We start from the raw sequence: 7876 nt of genomic DNA on the forward strand, positions 1-7876 counted from the left end.
ATCCAAGTCCCGCCCTGCTGCAGAACAGCTCCTACACTTCCTTCTCCATCCTTCTCCCCTCATTTCCCCCCGGGCCCAAAGACCCCCCATCCCTGAGCGCCGGGTCACGAGGCCTCCGCTCACCTGGTCCGCCTGTCAGCGCCCCCCGGAGGTGTACGGACCTTTAGCTCCTGGCAGGGAGGCTGGAGAGGCTGAGCTCCATGCCTGAGGCCGCCACCTGCTGCGCTGTGGCTTCGGGCGCGGACTCCTGTCTGTGAGCGCCCGTGGGCACCCAGGCCGCGTGGGCACCTCTGGTACGTGGGAGCCCCAGGCCTCCGAAGCCACAGAAGAGTGCCACTTCTCGGAGCAGGTGTACTCAGGGCTGCTTTAAAGCATTGTTTTCTTAAGCCAGGCATGTGCGTCTTGTAGACGGACATGCGGCTTTCACACGCAGCTGTGGGTTAAATACAGAGACTTCTAAGCCCTCCACGTTTCTGAGAGGCTGCTTCGGGCTGTTGCCTCCTTTCAACGTTCTTTGCCCCAAAGACCCCAGAAGGAACTAATGAGTCCAAGCCCCCTTGCCTCTGTCCTTGATGGAGGACTTGAGAAGTGTGGCCAGGTATTGTCTTGATGACTTGTCTGCCTGAGCCTCGGATGAAGGACATTTTATTGTAGGGGTATGTCTGGTCCAGGCTGCGGGGCGGGCAGGGGGTGGGGGCGGGGCGTCGTGTCCAAGACACGTGTGACAGTGACCCGCCCAGTGGGAGGAAGGAGCCCACTGAGGAGGAGGAGAGTGGCAGCTACATAAGGCCCTGCCTGGCCCAGCCCAGAGCTCTCTGCGCAGGCGGCAGCTGCCAGGATGAGGGCTATTGTTCTGCTGGTGGCCCTGTTGTGCCAGGGTGGAGGTGAGACGGGAGGACAGAGACACACCTCTGCCCAGCCTCATCTCTCCCACTCCCTGCCGCGTGGCTTCCGCTGTACTTTCTGACCCACTCCTCAGCTCACCCGATTTCCTCCTCCAGGGGCCTCTCCCGACCTTCCTGGTCCTCCCTCACCTGCCCCTCCTCCCTGAGCACCTTGATTCTGCACCCAAGTCTCTCCTGGGTCCCAGGTCCTGGGCAGCAGATTGGGACCCGCCTCCCTTCCTGCCATGGCCAGGCCCTGGGGCTTTGGCACACCGGTGGCTGATGCTGACCTCTGTCCCCCCACAGCTTGGGCCTTAAGATGTCACAACTGTACTAACATGGAGGGGAGCACGTGCTCGGGACCTACAGTCTGCCCCCGCAGCGCCCAAGCCTGCCTTTCACAGAAGCTGAGTAAGTCCCTCTTCTCCCTGTTCTTCCCAGGTTCCATCTTCCTAGAAGCCAAGAGGGTAAGGTGGGACCCGGAGGGGGTGCAGGGCAGGGCAGGCATGGGGTGGGGCCGCTTCCCTACCTGGAAGAGGTGTGACAAGTCTCACACCATAAAAAAAAGCCTGAGGTCCAGGGCGCCTGGGTGGCTCAATCAGTGATCATCTGACTCTTGATTTCTGCTGGGGTCACGGGTCTCAGGGTGGAGGGATGGAGCTCTGCGCTCAGTGGGGAGCCTACTTGGGATTCTCACATTCGCTCTCCATCTGCCCCTCCCTACCTCGCTCTCTCTAAAAAAAAAAAAAAAGCCAGAAGTCAGAAAGAATCCTCAGGGGATTTCCTGTGACTCCAAATGTGGCTTCATAGCATGAGCCAGACTCGGGGCTCGAGGGCACTCCTCAACCATGGGTCCAGCCAGGGGCTCTGGGGCCACCATAGTTCTCCCGACCCAGTTGGGGTGGGTGCCAAGGCGGAGAGGAGCTCCGTGGGCTCTCGGGACTTAGGCTCCAGGATGAGTTCATTCTGGGGTCAGGAGGGAGGTTCTAGGCACGGTCAGCAGACCCGCAGCCTCTGGATGTTTCCCCCATGTGACAGGCATGGACCTGCATGACAAGAAGTTAACCATGGCAGTGAAGACCTGTGCGCAGTCCTGCGAGAACCCCCTACCCACCCAAGCCAGAGCTTCAGTCAAGGAGATGCACCTCTACTACCACTGTTGCGAAACTGACCTGTGTAACGGAGTTGGGAACCAGGGACTAGGGGCCACCGCCATGGGCCTGATGCTTGTGGCTAGTGTTCTTGTCACCCTCCCAGGGGCCTTTCTGTGACCCAGAGGTGTGGGACATGCATGAGGCAGCCCAACTCAGGACTCCCAGACCCCGAGGCTCCCATCCCCATCAAGCTGTCTGTGAGCACATCAATGCAGGACAGAGTACAGAAGAGGTGGGGGACTAGGCAGGGTGGTCACAAAGGACCCCGCCAATTTACCCCAAATCTTCAAGGCCATCAGATGTACCCCACCCCCAGTACACCGATGCAGAGAACCTCCCAGGGTCTTCAGCTTTTTCTGGGTGTCCTCCCCAGCCCTTCAGCTGGCAGAACCAGCCCTGCCAGAGTCCTCAGGGAGCTGCCCCCCAGCGGCGCAGAAGAGAGTTTCCTTTGCCCCCGCGGGGAGGGGGGGGCGGCAGCCAGGACGTGGCTTAGGAGTGCAGAACCTGAGGCCTGACTTGTACCCCAGAGCCGCTGGTCAGGCTGGGGCTCGCCTGCAGCTTGCCCTTCCTGTGGTGCCTCCCGTCCGTGTCTGACTCCCCTGCTCCCTCACTGGTCCCCCAGAAGCCTCCGGAATAAAATTTGTGCCTGTGAGTCCTGCCTCAGCATCTGCTTCAAGAGAACCCAACCTGAAACCCAGCTGCGTGCCTGCCTGGCACAGGCAGAGATGCGTTCTCTGTTCTCCCCCAAGGTCTCTGGGGTAATGCCTCCTTCCGCCTTGCGAAACCATTAAACAAAACCACAAAGTGTATCATTCCTGTGGTGCTGAGGCCGCCAGACAGGAGGTGCTTGGGGTGCTCTGAGGAAGAGTGACTTGGGTGCCCTCTGGGGACAAGGTGGCCACAGGCTGGGGTGCCAGGATTCGCGCCAGCCATTCGTGCCTCCTCGTCCACCTCCTTCCAAAGCAATGCGGGAGGAGTCCCGGTGGCTTCAGCTGCGGTTTTGGGGTGACCCGCGGGAGCACCTGGCAGGGCTGGCCCATCCCTCAACTCAGACCCCTGAGCTGGGGCCTGGCAGACAGAGTGGCTGTGGGGGGCAGGAGGGTATGCTTCATGGCCCTCCCTACACAGTCAGAAGAGGCGGGCTCTTCCCAAAGACCTTACTAAACTTTGGGGGAGAAGGCACTCAGGGTGGAGGCTCTCACCTCCTTTTCTCCTTTATCTGGTGAAGGGCCCTGGTCAGAGTCTGAGTGCTGGTCGGCTCAGGCTGCTGTGACAAAACACCACGAGCCAGGTGCCTTACAAACGGCGTTTAGTGTCCCCTGGTCCTGGAGGCTGAAAGTCTGGGGCCCAGGTGTGCGGGTCGGGCTGGGCCCCCGGGGGCCTCTTCCTGGTGAGCACCCAGCGCCTCTCCTCCCCAAGTCCTCCTGTGACCTTTCTCCTGGTTTTCCCTTATCAGGACAACAATTATATAATTGTTCTTATCTTGTCCTTAATCACCTTTTTAAAGGCCCATCTCCAAACACAGCCACCTTCTGGGGTCCTGAGGGTTAGCACTTCAACCTCTGAATTTGGAAAGGACACAATTCAGGCCATTTTACAGGAGGAGGGATGGTCCCATTGAAATCCAAGCTAAGATGCACCAGGATCCCATGGACGCCTGTGTCAAAACAGGGGAGAGGGGCTGCTTTTGTGCAACAGGGGCAGGAAGGTCCAACGCAGGAAGCTGCATGGGTCCGCATGAGTAAAAAGTTTAATCTTGCCCCAGGGAGGTCGGGCCTCTGTCCTCAGCTGCTGGGAGGTCACCGCTGAGCTCGGGGACATCCTGAGTCCAGTGTCCTTGTTCCCCTGGGGCTCTGGGCCACACGGTATCAGCTCAGCCTCCGGAGGGGCTGGAGACTGAGGTCAGCCATGCGGGCAGCCAACCGGGTCTGCGTGACGGGAACCAGATAAAGACCTTGGACACCGAGGCTGGGGGCTTCCCTGGCTGGCAACACTTGTATGTGCTGTCACTTCGGGGCCCGCGACTCCATGGGGAGAGGCAGTATGGACCCTCCTGGGCCCTGCTCTGGGCGCCCCTTCCCCTGGCTGATGGCGGTCTGGGTCCTTTCCCTGCGATAAACCGTAACTGTGAGCACGACAGCTCTCGTGAGTTCTGGGAGCCCTTCGAGCGAATCAGCGAACCTGACAGGGTCTCGGGGACCCCTGCCTCACTTCATAGTATGAAAAAGCTAGTATCCACTGCCTCTTTAAGTGGATGTGAAGGGCCAGTGAGATGGAGGATGCCTGTCACAATGCACCTGCAGCATGAATGCAACGTAAGCCTAACAATGAAGAAAGTAGAGCGCGTGCCATTCCGCTCCAAAGCCCTGAGCCCACTGACGGCCTTGGCCCCGCATGGACCTTGACATCAGAACTGTAAATTAATTACCTAACTGACAACTCTTAACACTGAACTCTGAAAAATAAAAAAGAGTCCAAGAAATTGCTCTCTGTAGGTGAGATGTAGCCCCTGGAATCCCGCGAACTCTAACAATTCAGCCCAAGCCCCGTCTGGCCTTCAGGACTCAGAGGTGGCCCGGTGGCCACGTGGCCTCTTGGGGTCTCCACAGCATCAAGCGTGCCCCACTCTCATGCATTTAACCCCGGCCTTGGGGCTGTTGCTATGGTGGGAGATGTGTCATTACATTTAAAGACACTCGAAATACTTTCCCAGTGGGACTTATGTGTGTGTCCACTCAACTGGAAGATTAAATATGTAATACTAGGAAAAAAGAGAAAAGAAAAATAAACAAGGAACTTTAGCAGACATCAAAACTAGAGTAAAGCTGGAGATACTCCGAAATTGTGGTACCAGCAGCACAGACAGACAAATGGAAGACAGATGCGGGCATGTGTGTGAATGTAACGCAAAGATAAACTTGAGGTTTCAGGCCAGCGCCCCAAATCTGCAGCATTGGAACAAGATCCTACCTGTTTGGAATGAGCAGAAGAGAACCAGCTGTAGGGACAGGCAGAGAGAGCCACACAGAGGCAGGCAGACGCAGGAGCAGGGCAAGAGAAAGAAATCTAGAAACAACCATTTTATTTATTTATTTATTTATTTATTTATTTATTTATTTATTTATTTAAGATCCCACCTATTTTTTGACAGAGAGAGACACAGCGAGAGAGGGAACACCAGCAGGGGGAGTGGGAGAGGGAGAAGCAGGCTTCCTGCGGAGCAGGGAGACCCATGCGGAGCTCGATCCCAGGACCCTGGGACCATGACCTGAGCCGAAGGCAGACCCCCAACGACTGAGCCACCCAGGCGACCCAATTTAGAGAAGATGAGAGGTTCTTCTTGATAGCCTTAGTACAGAATAGCTTGGACAAATGTTTATAAAGTTTAAATTATTCAAAAATAAAAATATTTGCATAACAAACCTTAACAGATGTAAAAACAGCAAACAAGGGACACCCGGGTGGCTCAGTTGTTAAGCGTCTGCCTTCGCCTCAGATCATGATCCCAGGGTCCTGGGATCGAGCCTCACGTGGGGCTCTCTGCTCAGCGGGGAAACTGCTTCTCCCTCTCCCTCTATCCCTCCCCCTGCTCATGCTCGCTCTCTCTCTCCCCCCCCATATAAATAAATAAAATCTTAAAAAAAAATAAAAACAGCAAACGGTAAAAAGGAGGAAATATTTGCAATAGTGTAACAAGCAAAGGTTAATATCTAAGACCTATAATGCCCCCAAATTAATATGAAATATATACATCCCGACATAAAAAAGAGCAAAGGATATAAGTAGGAAGTTTATAGGTGAGAAAATGCACCTGACCACTAAGTAAGTGAAAAGCAGCTCTTCTCCTGAATATTCTGGGAAGTAGCAAAGATGTCCATGCTGGCTGAACTTTGTGTTTGTAAGGGGTGGAGAGATGAGCTTATACACCATATAAGCTGATGCAACCTTTTTTGGGGGGGTTAGGGGGGTAGCGATTGGTTAGTAGAACCAACATTTTAAACGTGCAGGCAATTCTCCTTTTCCCAGAAATTTCTCTCTTAGGAATTGTCCAACAGAAATACTGATTTGGGCACAAAGAGGTATGCAGGCAATCTATAGAGCTGTAATAACAAAAAGCTGGAAACACAATAAGTACCAACTGAAGGAGAAGCCGCTGAACCCCAGCTCCTGACACAACCATTTAAAGAACCAGATTTTGGTCCTGAAATTAAAGTATCTTTAAGACATGGTGTTAGTTTTTAAAAATCAAGGCCCGTCACAACCCCGTTGACTCCACTATTGACGAGTGGATGGGCAGAGGTAAGTCTGCCGGAGCAAATGTACGCCCTCACAGCCACCCCACCCCCCCAGGAGGGGCCGAGGGAAGACAGCCAAAGGGTGGTGCGTCAGCTCCCCACCCGTGAGCGATTTCTCAACAGGTTTTCCCAGCACCTGTCACTGGGCTGGTGCCCTGCTTGTTTGAGTGACCTCCTTGGGGTCAGTCCTGCTGCTCTGGGCCAGGTGCAGGAGGTGCACAGGGGATGTTAGTCAAGTAGAAGGATTGCATGGGGGGTGGGACATGGCAGAGACCCCTGGAACCTCCATTGTCCTGGCACAGTCCCCTCCTTGCCAACTCTCCCCAGGTCTGTCCTTTGGGTCTGATCTCTGACGAGGCTTGCAGGGGTCGGCTGCGTGCGGGGCGGGAGGGTGGTCGGTATGCCTGGCCAGGGCAGGGGCAGAAACTGCAGGTGCATCTTTAAGCCTGGACTTGCCCTTGTTCCCAAGGGCAGAACTTGCCCTTGTTCCCAAGGCAGAACTGACCGGCAGGCGGGGCTGGCGGCCGTGTTCTAGCAAAGGAAACCATGGTCGATTGACCAGTCGTAAAAATCCAGCTTACCAAATTTACAGCAATCAGAATAGTCGAGGTCCATTTCTAAGAGTGTGCGGTTTTAGTCCATTTCTAAGAGTTTACCCGTTTGTCCACTCTTGACCTTTCTGAGGCCATTCTAGCCTTTTATTCTAAGGACTTATCTTCCCAATTTCATGTCAGACACAGGCATTACAAGCTGATTGGAAAGTGAGGGCCTGCCTGAGGCTGAGCTGCAGAGCCACAGACCCTGTCTGTCCCCCCACACCCAGCGTTAGGAGCACGGAGGAAGGAAGGGATTCCAACTCGGAGAAGTGCTGTCTCCAGTCAGGAAACACGAGACTGTACAACCTTCTGCCAGCTTTCACTCACCTCCTGTAAGGGGCTGAGAACAGGCCCCTCACTTTGTCATAACTGGCTCTGTGCCAAATGTCATCGGGACCCAGATGGATCAAAGTTCAGAGGAAACCACTCAACTTCAGAGAAACTCTGCTTTTGCTGTGGAGGGACTTCCTGAGCAGCAAAGGGAAGGCTTCATAGTTTCCATGATAGAAATGTCAATCTTGGGCCGTCTGGGTGGCTCAATTGGTTAAGCGTCCGCCTTCGCTCAGGTCATGATGGTCCTGGGATCGAGCCCCGCATCAGGCTCCTTGCTCAGCGGGGAGCCTGCTTCTCCCTCTGCTGCTCCCCATGCTTGTGCTCTCTGTCTCTGTCAAATAAATAAATAAAATCTTTAAAAAAAGAAAGAAAATGTCAATCTTATGCACAAACAAAAACTAAAAGCCGAGGAAAAGTGCTCGACAAGGGACTTTTATCTTTAATATATAAGCAAGTGTTAAAATTGCCATGTAGGCAAATAACAGGAAGGAAGGGCTGGTGACTCCTTTTTTCTTTTTTTTAAGATTTTATTTATTTATTTGAGAGAGAGAATGAGATAGAGAGAGAGAGAGCATGAGAGGGGGGAGGGTCAGAGGGAGAAGCAGACCCCCCTC

At 54.4% G+C, this 7876-nt stretch overlaps 1 long non-coding RNA gene across 1 annotated transcript; it reads left to right on the plus strand.

Moving 5' to 3' along the window:
* Positions 1-822: 822 nt before the first annotated feature.
* LOC141372781 (uncharacterized) lies at positions 823-2830 on the plus strand. The gene is made up of 3 exons (XR_012378189.1): positions 823-884; positions 1191-1295; positions 1923-2830. It is a non-coding gene; the product is annotated as an uncharacterized lncRNA (long non-coding RNA).
* Positions 2831-7876: the final 5046 nt, after the last annotated feature.

The sequence above is a fragment of the Callorhinus ursinus genome, unplaced genomic scaffold (assembly GCF_003265705.2).
Source record: "Callorhinus ursinus isolate GAN/ISIS: 27379988/994484 unplaced genomic scaffold, GSC_fseal_2.0 scaffold5, whole genome shotgun sequence".
Classification (NCBI taxonomy): Eukaryota; Metazoa; Chordata; class Mammalia; order Carnivora; family Otariidae; genus Callorhinus; species Callorhinus ursinus.